This window comes from Podarcis tiliguerta, assembly GCF_965153285.1.
Source record: "Podarcis tiliguerta genome assembly, chromosome: 5".
Lineage (NCBI taxonomy): Eukaryota > Metazoa > Chordata > Lepidosauria > Squamata > Lacertidae > Podarcis > Podarcis tiliguerta.
In genome coordinates, this window is record NC_139538.1 from 15,174,682 (window position 1) to 15,189,772 (window position 15,091).

The window sequence follows — 15,091 nt, forward strand, 5'->3', positions numbered from 1 at the left end:
CTAACTAACCCTCTATTGAAGCCACCCTATTGTGGTGGCCATCGCTATTGTCCTAATATAACAACAATGCCTTTCTGCTAATTTATGGTGCAGCCGTGTGTCATGGTGTAACTTTTCTTCTCCTTGAAATCTTTCCATTCTTGTAAGTCGTTAACATGAACAAAGAAATAGTTTGCTCCTTTCCTTCTCCCTCCCAATCCCTTTTCCTTTTGTGCTGTGTCTTTTAGGATTGCCGGACAGCAGGTTTTCTTTTCTGGGGTTTTCTTTTCTGGCTGAAGAGCAGGAGGAAAATGCTAATGATCAGTAACTGCCGACCAACTTCTTTGTAAACTGATGCTTGTCAGAATATGCAGCTTTGTACTCAGAATAGCTTTGTCTTCCAGGGGTAATAACCCTAAAGTTCCTGTAATCTTTCTACCATCAGCCTTACCAGACTATTCTTTCTGCATTCTTCTGTTACATTCACCCCGGCAAATGCTCAACATTCTCAAGATACAAAATTAATGCAGACTAAAATAAGATGCCGTGACTCAGTGTGCATGTTTGCTCCAAAGTAAATCCCACTGACTTCATTTGAGCTTACTCCCCAGCCCACACATGTGCAACTGCAACCCATGGGACACATGCAGCCCTCAGAGGTGTTTTGTGCAGCTCTTGTGGGTGCCCAAGCCTAATCACTGAATTCTTCCGCTTCATGTTGCAAATTTTGCTGCCTCTGGATGAATGCTCATTGCCGTATAACCTACAAATGCCATCAGATGCAAATGCTCACGTCAAACCTCTGCATCATCATCATCATCATCATCATCATCATAATTTTTTATTTATACCCTGCCCTTCCCGGTTTAAAAACCGGGCTCACGGCGGCTAACAGCAAATATAAAGCATTGATTAAAATGCGACTTAAAAACAGCATAAAATACAACATAAAATGCAGCATCAATATCAATAAAATTCTAAAATTCAGGGGTCATTTTTTTTGCGGGGGGGGGGGGGGGACCCAGTCAGTAGACATCATATGATCACCAGGGCTAACTGGCCAAGTTGATCCTACTAGGGCCAGCAAGGAGACCGGGGTAGAATTTAAATGTGGGGTCCCAGAAAGGGTTTCTTCATAGAGGAGGAAAGGGGAAAAGGGAATAGAGGATCAGGCTAATTCAAGTTGAAGGCCAGGCAGAATAGCTCTGTCTTATGAGGGTCCTAGGCCGCATAGGGCTTTAAACGTCAAAACCAGCACCTTAAACCTGACCCTATACTCCACTGGGAGCCAGTGCAGCTGGTAGAGCACTGGGTGAATATGCTCCCATGGCAAGGACCCCGTGAGGAGCCTCGCTGCAGCATTCTGCACCCGCTGGAGTTTCTGGGACAGTTTCAAGGGCAGCCCTGCGTAGAGCGAGTTAAACGTTCTGCAAGCAAAACATTCTGCAAGCAAATCTGGATGAATGCTCAGTAAATTGGCTGTCTGGAGGAGCCCACCAAACAGCAAAAGAGAACAGTGTTTCCTCCAGTAGGTGGAGCAGTATCTTTAAATTACTGAAGAATATTTTGGCATACAACTGCAGTTGTCTGACACATACCTTGCAAGGAAAAGAAAGACCACCATCTATATTGAATACAGCCCATTCTTTTAAATACTGTATTGTTATCCCCTGGCATTTTGATGGCTCGGCATGGCATACTTTCTGTGCATGCAAATGATTTCATTTGCAAAAGCTATCGGAGTCATCGTTGTCTGTGAGGCTCAGGGGACATGTACTTCCATTCTGCAAGGAACACAATGCAAATTCTTGTTCGCAAGGAGAATGAGCCTGGTGTGATAAAATATGTGCTGGGTAGCTCCGTTGGTTAGAGCATGGTGCTGATAACGCCAAGGTTGCAGGTTCGATCCCTGCATAGGACAGATGCATATTCCTGCACTGCAGGGGGTTGGACTAGATGATTTTCAGCATCCCTTCAAACTCTTCAATTCTATGATTCCAATGAAATCAAGTTAGCCCCCTGTCTAAGGAGGACAATTCAGGCTGCCTGTTGAGGCTCATCTTCAGGAATAAGGTTCCTAGATCTCACTGATTTCAGGGTTTGGGTCTTTTGCGTGTTAAGACCACGTTGAAGAATAAACACACAGGACACAAATATTAGGTTAATGTTATTGGGCAAATTTTGGCCACAATTTTATTGATTACAGAATGTGAGCAGTAGTGGCTTAGGCACTGAATTGACCCGACTATATCTGACTCCTGCCCGTTGCGCAGGGAGTCTGGTAAGGGTAAGCCACCAGAATGGGGAGCCCCGTCGATGCAGACCAACTTGAGCTCCCCCAGGTGTTCCCGATGGGGTTGTGTCATGGTCCTAGCCCCGCCCCAGGCTTCGGACAAGATCCACACAGACCTCGGATTCCTTTAATGGAATACCCTTAAGCTTGGAGGGGCAGGTGATGGCCACACCTCCCCTCCCCAATCATAAGGTCAAACAATGCCTAATCGCAAAACCTTATAAAGTTGTGGCGATTGCTACGAGGTAGGCAAAAACCAAATGGCTCCATGCCAACTTTGCTAGGTGGAAAAATTCGTAGCAGGCCCCTCAATGGTGACCAACCGAGGTCCATAGCAAGGCCAATGAAGAAAACCTGCAAAATAGGGCGGGAGGGCGGGAGATAGAAGCAGCGAGCCAAGAGGAAGCGCTCCGGCTTGCGCCTCTGCTTAAATGGTCCTGGCCATGCCCCTACCAGCCAGCGGATTGGATCCCCCGGGCAACGCAAGACTTCGTCACCTGCCCCGGAAGTGAGTGGGTGGCCATGCAGTCCACCACAACTCCTCCCCACAATGAAGTGGAGTGGACTTTTTCAGTGTCTGAAATATTAAGGTGAAGGGTCAGGTTCAAAATGGACAAATCTGCCTTCTGCTTGGCTTGACTCAAGAGCTTTTGCTGTTTGGACCACTCACCTAGAACAGTAGAATTGTAGAGTTGAAGGGGACCAGAATCCTAGAAGCTGGGACCTTCTGCTTGCAAAGTGCATGTTTTATCCCTCAGCCATAGTCCCAACACTGATGTGAAGGCCCAATATGCATTGATGAATGTTATTCACACTAGCCTATCTCTACTGGCTAAATGCAACCTGCAGGCCTAGATGTCAAAGATTTTATTACCAGCAGTTCATTTAATGGGCAGAGATGAATGATGGAAAAAAAGTGAATGTAATTGAATTCTTTAGGGCGGTTGATCTTCCCCAAGCCAGTTCTGCTATCAATTTTCAACCCAGAAGGAATATACAGCATCTTATAAATAAATTGAACTTGTTTTTTTCCAGGAGGGCTTGCGGGGAGGGAGGGAGGAATTAGGTCTGGACCACGACATGCAAATCCTAGCCAGCGTGCATCTCCAAAATCGCCTTCACTTTCTCAGCATTCCTGCAGCGCCGCCTGATCTTAAAAGGCCAATGATAACAAGTGGATCAGTGATTTCTCATAAATGCCTGGTATATACAAAGCAAGGAAAAGAAGCCAGGAATCCAATAATAAATACAACAAGGTGCACAAATAGCAGAATTGGAACCAGATGAGCATCAGGGCTTGGTTTCAGTACAGAGGGTCAAGAGGCCGATTCTTCTCTGGGCAGCTCTAGACAGAGCATTAATGCAGCACCATTCTTTGCTCCCCCCTACACACAGCCCTTGGAGTTGGTTTTGGAAGATTAACAGGGCTTATCAAATGAGTCACTCTTGATTAGCACAATTAGTCCAGCTTACATTCGTTAAAAGTCCCTCCTTTCCAGCATGAGTCAGGGGCAAGGGAAACAGTGTTTATTTTATTTATCCAAGCACCCGCCATTGACAACATAATATATACAATTAGGTTGCCAGCAATTAGCCTTGTGAAAGGAAACGGCGGCGCTTGGAAGCGGTTGGGTTTCTCCTGCGAATATAGGGATGGGGCGGGCGGGCGGGGGGGGGTAGAGGGTCCATAGGAAAACTCAGCAGTCAGAAGAGAGAGTTGTTGTCGTTGGCCAGTTGATCGTAATCGCTCGACTGTAGTGCAAATGGTTTGGGCATGGGAGCGGTTTAAGCCTGCGGAAAGCAAGATCACAAACCTCCATCCCTGTTTACTCAAGACAGCCAGCCTGGGGACAGGCTGTGGGTGGCCATGTCTGAGCCCAGATTTGGAGAGAACTATCCAAAGGGACGTGGGTGGCGCTGTGGGTTAAACCACAGAGCCTAGGGCTTGCCGATCAGAAGGTCGGCGGTTCGAATCCCCACAATGGGGTGAGCTCCTGTTGCTCGGTCCCTGCTCCTGCCAACCTAGCTTTTCGAAAGCACGTCAAAGGGCAAGGAGATAAATAGGTACTGCTCCAGCGGGAAGGTAAACGGTGTTTCCAGAAGCGGCTTAGTCATGCTGGCCACATGACCCGGAAGCTGTACGCCGGCTCCCTCGGCCAATAAAGCGAGATGAGCACCGCAACCCCAGAGTCGTCCACGACTGGACCATTAGGTCAGGGGTCCCTTTACCTTTACCTTATCTCCAGCTCCAGATTAATAACCCAGGCCACAGATCAGCTGAGGAGGGGAGGTTGTGTGTGCATGCGCCCTGTTTGTGATGTGTGTGCAGGCATGCTGAGTGCTGCACCCACAGCTGTCATGAAGTTACTGGAGGTTTGGCACAGAGTGACTGCAGCTCTAAAGCCACATAATTTTCCTGCCCCTTGCATGCAGGGAGATTTTGATTGGGGGCTTGTGTGCTTCCACAATGAGTGGTGTCCAAGTCTGTGCCCTGGATTCAGCCAAGGTCTGACTCCCAACATGAATTTGGTTGATTTGCAGGAGGGGGTGGGGCTCTAGGCTTCAGCCAAGTCAGATGGTGAAAGCCCTGGGTTGCTCTAGATTAGGCCATTCAGAAGATCCAGACCTGCTGGAGAATAGAGTTGGGTAGGAAGAGAGACCTCAGCCAGATGGAATCCTCCACTCTTCTTTTGTTCATCTGTAATTGTAGTCCACCCTTTACCCAATGGCCCTTGTATTTACGGGACCGCCTCTCCTGGTATGTCCCGCAGAGGACCTTAAGGTCCATGAATAACCATAGTTTAGAGGTCGGTGGCCCTAAGGAAGTTAGACTATCCTCCACCAGGGCCAGGGCCTTTTCAGTGATGGCTCCGACCTGGTGGAATGCTCTGTCCCATGAGATTAGGGCCCTGCAGGATTTAACCTCCTTCTGTCGGCCTGTAAGACAGAGCTATTCCGCCTGGCCTTTAATTTGAATTCAGCCTGATCTTTTATTTCCCTTCTCTTCCCTCCCCCTCCCCTTTTATGAAGATTACCCACTCTGAGACCCCACAGCTAATTCTCCCCTGGCCTCTTTGCTGGCCCAAGTAGGACTAATTCAGCCAGCTAGCCCTGGTGATGATCTAATGCTTATTAGATGGATTTCCCCTAAATTGATTTCTGAACTTTGAATTTTATTGTTGTTCGTGTTTTTATACTGTATTTTATGCTGCTTTTACAATTAAGTGTTTTAAATTTGTTATTAGTCTCCCTGAGCCTGGTTTTTGAACTGGGAAGGGTGGGGTATAAATAAAAAAAATATTATTATTATTTATTGAAAGTATCACAAGTACAAAGGAGTATTAAAAACACAGCCTGAAAAAACCCCACAAAACTGACAAACGATAAAGTTAATTAAACAGCAGCAGGGAACAGCTCTGTGAGAGGAGGGAAGGCACCCACACATTCAAAGAGTAAATAAGTGTCTCTCTTGAACAAATCATTCCAAAAGTGTAAGCCGATAGCCTAAGATGCACCTCTTTAATGCCACACCAGAGATCCAATAACTAGTTTTTTTCTGGATAATGTCAGTCACGCCATAGATCTGTGTGGAGTGCAGGTGCGCACTTTAGATCTGGGTCATAGAGAAGACTTGTTGACGAAGGCCTAAGAAATGACAAAAGTAAACATTTAAACAAAAAACAGGCCGCAGCGAAGATGCTAATGAAAGCTTAGCTCTGCAAAGGACGGCCCATCCCCAAAAGAGCCCTCCCTTGCCTTCAGTATCTCTCTTTCAAAATAGCCTCAGTAATTATGTTCTGAGAACTGAGGAAGAAAATGATACACAATGGCAGTTGTGGGCAGTTCAGAGATAAACACCAGCAGGCAAGCACAGGCTGTACTTTGGTGTTTCCTGTAACCAGCTGAAAACAGTGCTGGGCTCGAAGAACTTTGACTTGCCAACCGAGATTTAATTCTGTACCTACTCTTGGTGACTTTGAGTAGCCTGGGGGCAAACACCTTCTAAACTAAAGTCTCATACCCTCCAAGTGTTCCAATTTTCCAGGGACAGTCCCAGAATTACAAAAGCCACCCCGGTTTCTGATTTGATCCCAGAATGTCCCTATTTCTCCTGCCTGCGCTGAACCTAGGGGGAGGGGGAGCTGTCGCTTGCCCAGCGGCAGTGACAGCAGCACTGGTAGCTGCAAAGGAACCCCCCATTGCCTCTCATATTTATATAATAAATGTTCATGGATTTGCCAGGCAAAAACATACATTAATGTATGGGCCCCATGTCTGAGGCAGCACAGGAGGGCAGTCCTGAAGCCATTTTGGCTCCCAAACTGACCAAATGTTTTCTCTGCAAGGTCAAAGGAAATTAGAAAAGCCTCCCCATTGTCTTTTCATTCACAAAACCTGCCTTAAGGCTATATCTGTGTATGAATAGGGTAAGCCTGTGACCTGGCTCAGGAACTAAGTATTTGTCACTTCAAAAGACTGGCCAGGCTCCCCAGGGTATCCAATCAAGTAAGCATTAACAGGTAACCTGCCAGACAGGAGATAAATAATGACTTCAGGCAGAAATTAAAAAAGCCAGTGTGGTGTAGTGGTTGAGAGCGGTAGTCTTGTAATCTGGGGAACCGGGTTCGCGTCTCCGCTCCTCATGCAGCTGCTGGGTGACCTTGGGCCAGTCACACTTCTCTGAAGTCTCTCAGCCCCACTCACCTCACAGAGTGTTTGTTGTGGGGGAGGAAAGGAAAGGAGAATGTTAGCCGCTTTGAGACTCCTTAAAGGGAGTGAAAGGCGGGATATCAAATCCAAACTCTTCTTCTTCTTCTACTATGCAGATGAATACGCTTCACCAGGGATTTGCTTTTTTGCAAATCCAAACATTGTTGGATACTGGAAAAGATGATTTTATTAAGAAACAAATTCAGCACACGTGTGCTCAGTACACAGAATTGAATGCTGCATCTATGCTCACCGAAATAACTTGACTTCGGCACCGCATTATCTTGTATAAGGAGGTCAATCCTGATGAGCAGGTTGCAAACTGGTCAGCTTTAGATTTGCTTCGCTGGGTGTATAAGTGGAAGCTGCAAGAAAGTTTAACTAACTTTGTTGCCACATTAAGAATCTTTCTTACTATCACTGTTTCTACAGCGAGTTGTGAAAGAAGTTTCTCAAAACTTAAACTAATTAAAACATATCAGAGATCTACAATGAGCCAAGAAAGACTGAGTAATCTAGCAATACTGTCCATTGTGAGAGACTTTAATGTAGATTTCAATTCCGTTGTTGAAAAATTTGCGCTAATTAAAAGCAGGCAAATTTGAATTAATCTGTATATACAGATTGATATCTTGCACTTCTATTAAATAATTACAATTAGAGGTACAGGATTGAGGAAGTTGGCTCCATCTAGCCCAGTCTTGGATCATCTCCAGGGTATGGTTCCATTTTGATGTTTAGTTTTTGTTCTTGATATTTTTTGTCGTTTACGATGGTTGTGAGACGACATATAATAGCATGGCCCATGCTAGGTTACTACATTTGTAGATTTGTATTCATAGACCTGCTGAAAATGTGGATAATGTGTAATGCATGTTCGCACTCAATAAAGTGTTTGAAAATAAACTTGTATTTAGATGCATTTTACTTTAATTACATCAGTATTTTCATAACAAACAATACATGTGCTTAGGGGGTATGGGTTTCTTTAACTAATCTAGTGGAAGAGACTCGAGTGCTAAAATCCACGGGTTAGGGGGCGCAAATTACTTGCCTTGCCCCGGGTGCTGACAACCCACGCTACGCCACTGAATAAAGATCAGGCTTACGAGCTGCCTTGCTTCTCAATATTCTCTGGTTGGCCTCTGTTCTTTTCTCTGACTGATGGAGAACCTACAAAGGACTCTATAAGGGCTCTTGTGTCCTCCATAAGGGAATAAGGGCAGATTTTCATTTATTACAGCTGCCATGGCCGGCCTCCCCCTTTGAGCAATTTCTGGCAGCTGCTGGAGAGCGGGCAAGGAGGGGAAGAGGCTGCCATCACTAAGGGCCAGGTTTTAAGGTGTGCAAGGCACTCTGTTATTTTTGCTGCAGTAGACTAACACAGTTACTGCTCTGGAAATCGCTATTTTAATCCCCCCCCTAATTTTCTATTGAATTTTTTGTTTTACTTTTTAGAATATTCATTTAAAGAACCTTAAAATATCAATGACTTCCCTTCTTCTCTTTCCATGGTTCATTTTGCATAACATAAATCCCTGCATATTTTGTATAAACTAAACCATTCGGTATTCCATTATTACACCCATCAAAACTTATTTACACTGTTGAATTTAGCAGAGATAACTGCACTGCAGGAGGTTCAACTAGATGACCCTTCGTTCCCCTTCTGACAATACAGCTCTATGATTCTATGGCAAGGAACTGTGGAGAATTGAACACTGGAAAAATGAGAAACTGAAATAAACCAATATAGACAGATTCTCCCAATCCTAATACAGTGGTACCTCGGGTTACAGACGCTTCAGGTTACAGACTCCGCTAACCCAGAAATATTACCTCAGGTTAAGAACTTTACCTCAGGATGAGAACAGAAATCGTGCAGCGGCAGCAGGAGGCCCCATTAGCTAAAGTGGTACCTCAGGTTAAGAACAGTTTCAGGTTAAGAACGGATCTCCGGAACGAATTAAGTTCTTAACCCGAGGTACCACTGTAACACCACAGCTTCGAAATTGAACCAGTTTGCCCTAAACTCACAGCCACTGTACAAATTCATCAGCTTAAGTTTTATTTATCTGTTGATCCAAGCCATCGTTGTGTTCTTGTCCTCCTTCACTGGAATAATAATAATACAGAAAACAACCAGAAAACGATATCCTTTGCATCATTCCTTGCAGAGGTTTCGTCCTGATACTCCTTTTTAGCTTTTTCTTCTTTCGTGTAGTTTTACCAGCTGAAGGAAACTTAGCACTTTCCCTCGAGTAACGTTTGCACATTCAAGCCTGTAATTGGAATATTCCTAGAAGGGATCATTAAAGTTTCCTGCAGGCAGCTGGGTGAACCCACATCTTCTGTTTTGCCACACCAAAGAAATAAAAATAAATCCACGGCCTAATTTAGCAATAATTAAATCAGAAAGAAGCATAAAATTATGAGGGAAAGTTAATTGTGCAGGTGCGTTCCAGATGTGAACGATACAGCTCTTTAGCTTAGCACATTTACCACAAACTAATGTATCTATTTTCCCGGCTGTTAGCTGCAGCTGAGCTCAGGGGAGAGTGACAGGGAAGGGGTGTGTGTTTGCGTGTATGCAAGTGTGTGTGACTGAGTGACACTCACACCCACATGCAAGTTCATGCAGTTGTAACATTTTTACAAATCCACATTAACATTTCTGTTATGTACTGACTTGAATAGGATCCAAAAGGCAGCAGCCTGATTGGTCCTAGAACAATAGGATTCAGAATGCAGCAATCTGCTTGGTCCTAGAACAATAGGGTCCAGAATGCAGCAGTCTGATTGGTTCTAGAACAATGCAGCAGTATGATTGGTCTGCAGGAGCCACCCAATCCAGCTCCAGGTGGAAGTGAATCCACAACCTGATTGGCCTACAGGAGAATCCCAGAATTAGCCAATCATGTGCGGCCCATTGTGTAAATAATGTATATAAAGCAGATATTTTGGGGGAACTTTCACTCCTCACTACTATGAGCTGAATAAAGAGCATGAAATCCATACTCGACTCCGAGTATATTTCAGTTTCCCACTGATCGGTCTGGGCAGCAAACCCTCCCACTGCATTCATGGAAAGTATTAAAAGGTCCCAGGTTGAATCCCTGGGCATCTCCAGGTAAAAAGGTAAAGGTACCCCTGCCCGTACGGGCCAGTCTTGACAGACTCTAGGGTTGTGCGCTCATCTCACTCTAGAGGCCGGGAGCCAGCGCTGTCCGCAGACACTTCCGGGTCACGTGGCCAGCGTGACGAAGCTGCTCTGGCGAACCGGCATCAGAGCAGCACACAGAAACGCCGTTTACCTTCCCGCTAGTAAGCGGTCCCTATTTATCTACTTGCACCCGGGGGTGCTTTCGAACTGCTAGGTTGGCAGGCGCTGGGACCGAACAACGGGAGCGCACCCCACCGCGGGGATTCGAACCGCCGACCTTTCGATCGGCAAGCCCTAGGCACTGAGGCTTTTACCCACAGCGCCACCCGCGTCCAGGTAGAGCCAGAAAAGATTCCTCTCCAGGTAGAGCCAGAAAAGATTCCTGCTGAAACTCGTGAAGACTACAGCCATCCCCATTGGCCCTAACACCTCCCAATCCCTTAATCGTGGATGAGGCTCCATAAAAAAGCTGGCACGGTGTTTTAGCAGTGGTGTGGAAGTTTTTATGTCTTAGGTCCTTCACCAGGGAGTTTCAAATGCAAAAGTTTGATCTTTTGTCGTATTATCTCCACTTTCCTTCTACCCTTTTAGCACAAATTTCTCACGATTTTCACTATTTTATATGCAAATTTGCTGAATATACACATTTTTTTTGCAAAGCAATTTCCTCTAATGTACTTCTTGTTTCTGTTTTTATATATGTACTCCATATGCATTCTTATGCACAGTTTATCCCAATATATGCATTTTTGTACTTATGCCTTGGGTCAGAGAATCTGGAAGTGGTTCAGTGGCCATCCTTTCAAAGAATGGCTGTGTTGTGGTTTGCTCGCTGCTTCAGAAATGGCAAATTAGGTAAATTGCACCTTTTAAATGCAAACTAAATAAAATTTATCCCCTATTCCTTATGCATGAGTATGCTACATACAAAATCAAGCCCCATTGGAATCCTTGGTATCACAGATAAACTAACATGGAAAAAATTACCTTGAGATTATTACCTAATTTACCTAATCTGTGTTAAATGATCTTGAGAATACAGCCCTGAATGCATGAAAAGACTCTAAAACCAGACTGGAAAGATATTGTTGCTAGTACCTCCCAGTTTGTTTGTAATGTTCCCCAAAATCTGATTGTTCCAATTGATATTCTATATGTGTTCAGATGTTGCTAGGGAAAGGATGCGGCTACAGAAGGAAGGGATTGTGGAATAAAACATGTTGGCGGAAGCCGCGTGGCTCGTTGTTGCTTAGCGACGCTATATCCCACATCTTCCAGCACGCCTCGCCTTCCCTTGAGACCAATCAGATTGAGCACTGAAGTACTTGGGAAGCTAAGGATGCGAAGTTGAAGACCAGTTGCTTTATAGGATGCAATGGAAGCTATGCTAGGTCATAAAAGGGGGCGGGCGAAGAATCCAAAACCCACAGTGGTGCCATTGCTTTAATGGGACCAAAAAGGCAAGCATCAAGTTTTCCAGAACTCAGTCATTGCTTCCTTATCCCAGGAACCCAGGTGGTGGAGGAGGAGGAGTTTGGATTTGATATCCTGCTTTATCACTACCCAAAGGAGTCTCAAAGCGGCCAACATTCTCCTTTCTCTTCATCCCCCACAACAAACACTCTGTGAGGTGAGTGAGGCTGAGAGACTTCAGAGAAGTGTGACTGGCCCAAGGTCACCCAGAAGTTGCATGTGGAGGAGTGGAGACACGAACCCGGTTCACCAGGTTACAAGTCCACTGCTCTTAACCACTACACCACACTGGCTGATTACACCACACAGGTGTAATCTGGAAGCCAGAGCACCTAGCAGAGATGGGCAGAACAGTCCAACTTCCGCTCCGGCAGGGGGTTGACTAAAAGGAAGCATCCCTCTGCTCAGCTGACTCTTGGCTGAGTCAATGACGCAGGTGTCATTCCGTTGGAGCCAACTTTCCCCTTCTGCCAGCTGAATGTGCAGATCCGCAGTTGGCCCACTGGGAGTATCTCAGAGCCAAGTGGGGAGCACTAGCCGGGCAATCTGTGGGAGGGAGGGGTCAGGCTGAGCTGCCTCAGAATCCACTGTCATTTCCATTTTTTGTTTTTGCATTTGATTCATTTAAACGTTTGATTCATTTAATAATTTTCTTTTTTATTATTATTACTTCAGCTTATAAACAAATAAACAGAGTCTGAATATGAAAACACAGCCTTTCAGGGAAATTTGGGCTGGTTCACCAACACTGTTCTTCCAGTCCATGCCTGACTTGTAGAAGGGTATGCAAATACAGTGGTACCTCGGGTTACACTACCTGCTGATTTCCCCCCTGTATGCAACACCCAGAGGAAAATTTATATTGCCAATTCTTAATTGGCTTCCAGGTTGATTCACACAGGAAGTAACAGTGAAACTCCTAGCAGATGAACATCTGTATACTACACACCAGGTAGCCAAATTCGCACTGGCAGCTAAGAAGCTCCATTCCAGCTATGTGAATGCACTCCAGTCTTAAGTCTTAATGTTGTAAATTTATTTTAAGTTGTAAACTGCTACAGGTTACGTGTATGATTTTAGATGAAAGTTTCCTTTTATTCTCTGTTGCCCCTTGTAAAGGCCTTTATATACAATAAAAATTGATGGATATTGACTCACTGCCAGCAGAGCTATCTATTGCCAGGCACCTTTGCACTGCTTTGAAGAAGAATCATAGCTCATTGGCAGAACACAAGCTCTGCACGTATAAAGTCCCAACACTTCTGGTACATAGGAAGCTGCAATATTTCAAGCCAGACTGTTTCCCCATCGAACCAGCCCATTATTGTCTAATCTGATGGGCTGCAACTCTCCAGGATCTCAGGTTGAGTTCCTCTCTCCCATCATTTGCTACATGATATTCTTCACTGAAGATGCCAGGGGGTTAAATCGAAAGCTTCTATGCACAAAGCATGGCTCTTCTTATAGAGAACTCAGCTGCACATAATGCTAATTATTTCACTTTCGCAATCTTCACATTTCCCCTCTTTATTTAATTACAGACATGGACAGTCTTCGGGGGGGGGGGGGGATGCAGCAAAAAGAGAGGACAGGTTTTACCCTCCCTGCACCCCCATGATTGCAGCAAAAGGAGCCAATGGAGCCTCTCCCCAAGCCTAACAGCCGCATGGAGGATGGTTTTTGCTGTGATCAAAGTGAATGGAAGGGTCAACTCTCTCTTCCCCATACTCCTTGTTCCCACTGAGCACTGTTCATCATGCCTATAATTAAATAGGGGGGGCACATGGCATGACTGCAAATTAGGCAATTACCACCATGTGTGGCGATTGCGCTCAAGTGCCGTTCCTTTCCCAGTCGGTGGATTTCTGGTAACAGGAGTGGGGATGACCCAGTGACATAGCATGGGTTGCCAGTGCCCGGGACAGAGTATGCATGCACATTCAACTGCCTACTGGCATCTGCATCACTCAGGATATTGCAGCCACAGAGATAAGAAAAAAAAGATATGTTCCATTGTTCCAGAGGCCACTTCCTGGTTCACATGGAGAAGCCATATTCAACGGAGCCCAGTGACGGAAGCATGCAGTTGTGTTCAGGCAGCACTGGGTGCTGAAATTTTGCACCCCCTAACAATTTTGTGCCCGGGGCAACCACCCCTGTGCCCCCCCATCCTATGCCACTAGGATGACCTCTATCCAAGCGTCTTGGTCAAGGCGTATCAGTTGGGATTGCCTTGTGTTCTGCTCTGTAGAGGACATTCCTCTGTTTCAGGCATGGTGTACCTTTTTGGACCAGTGGGCACATGTTGAAGTTTGAGAAAGTGCTGGAGGCACTTGTCACAAAATGGCTGCCGTGGGGTATGTGGCAGAACACAAAATTAGGGCAGATCAACACATTCAAAGCATACTCAATGCTCCAAAGAATCCTGGGTCTTGTAAGTTTGTTTAGGGGGCTCAGAATTACCCACCAACAGTTAGCACCTGACAGCAGACAAAGAGAGTCACATGTCACCTGGCCAGAGCATTTCTCACTTTAAGGAGATGCATCACTATAGGAATTATTCCTAAATGTGCATCTATACATAGAACTTAGCTGATGGAAATCATAAGCTATATGCCCCATCTTTTGTACTCTGTTTCGGGGATGCATAAGTGGCTACCCTACAATCAAAGTAGACACTATTGTGATAAGAAGAAGAGGAGGAGGAGGAGGAGGAGGAGGAGGAGGAGTTTGGATTTGATATCCCGCTTTATCACTACCCTAAGGAGTCTCAAAGCAACTAACATTCTCCTTTCCCTTCCTCCCCCACAACAAACACTCTGTGAGGTGAGTGGGGCTGAGAGACTTCAGAGAAGTGTGACTGGCCTAAGGTCACCCAGCAGCTGCATGTGGAGGAGCGGAGACGCGAACCCGGTTCTCCAGATTATGAGTCTACCGCTCTTAACCACTACACCACACCACCACATAAGATGGACCAGTGACCACACTCTGAATATGGCGCAGTTACATATGGGCAGTTACACCACAGTGATGATCTAATGCATAGCTGTTCACACTAAAGCCTCATCTGAGATCAACAAGCCCGAAGCAGGCTTGATGTCTCTGCGATGACTATCTCGGTGCGTTTTCACTTCAAAGGTCTAGCCTGTCAATCTGCAGGCCGCAGCGTTTTTTCTAAAATCCCGATATGTTTGTGGCTCCATGACAAAGATATGCCTGTGATAAATCCCCATAGATTTTCACAGCATCGCTTTGGAAGGCAAGATAAAAAGGCTTCTATTTAGGCCGTGGCATCAGGCGCGGAAGCCATAAAGACACACAGTTAAATGCTATCACTCTTGTTTGTAGGCAGTGGAAGTGTGTGAATACAGCCTCTCTGATCAGCCAGGCTGGAATCAATGCTCAGCAGAGTCAGGCACCTGCCAAAGCCCTCATAGTGAGGGTCCAGCATTCAAGAGTACCCCCTGGGCTCC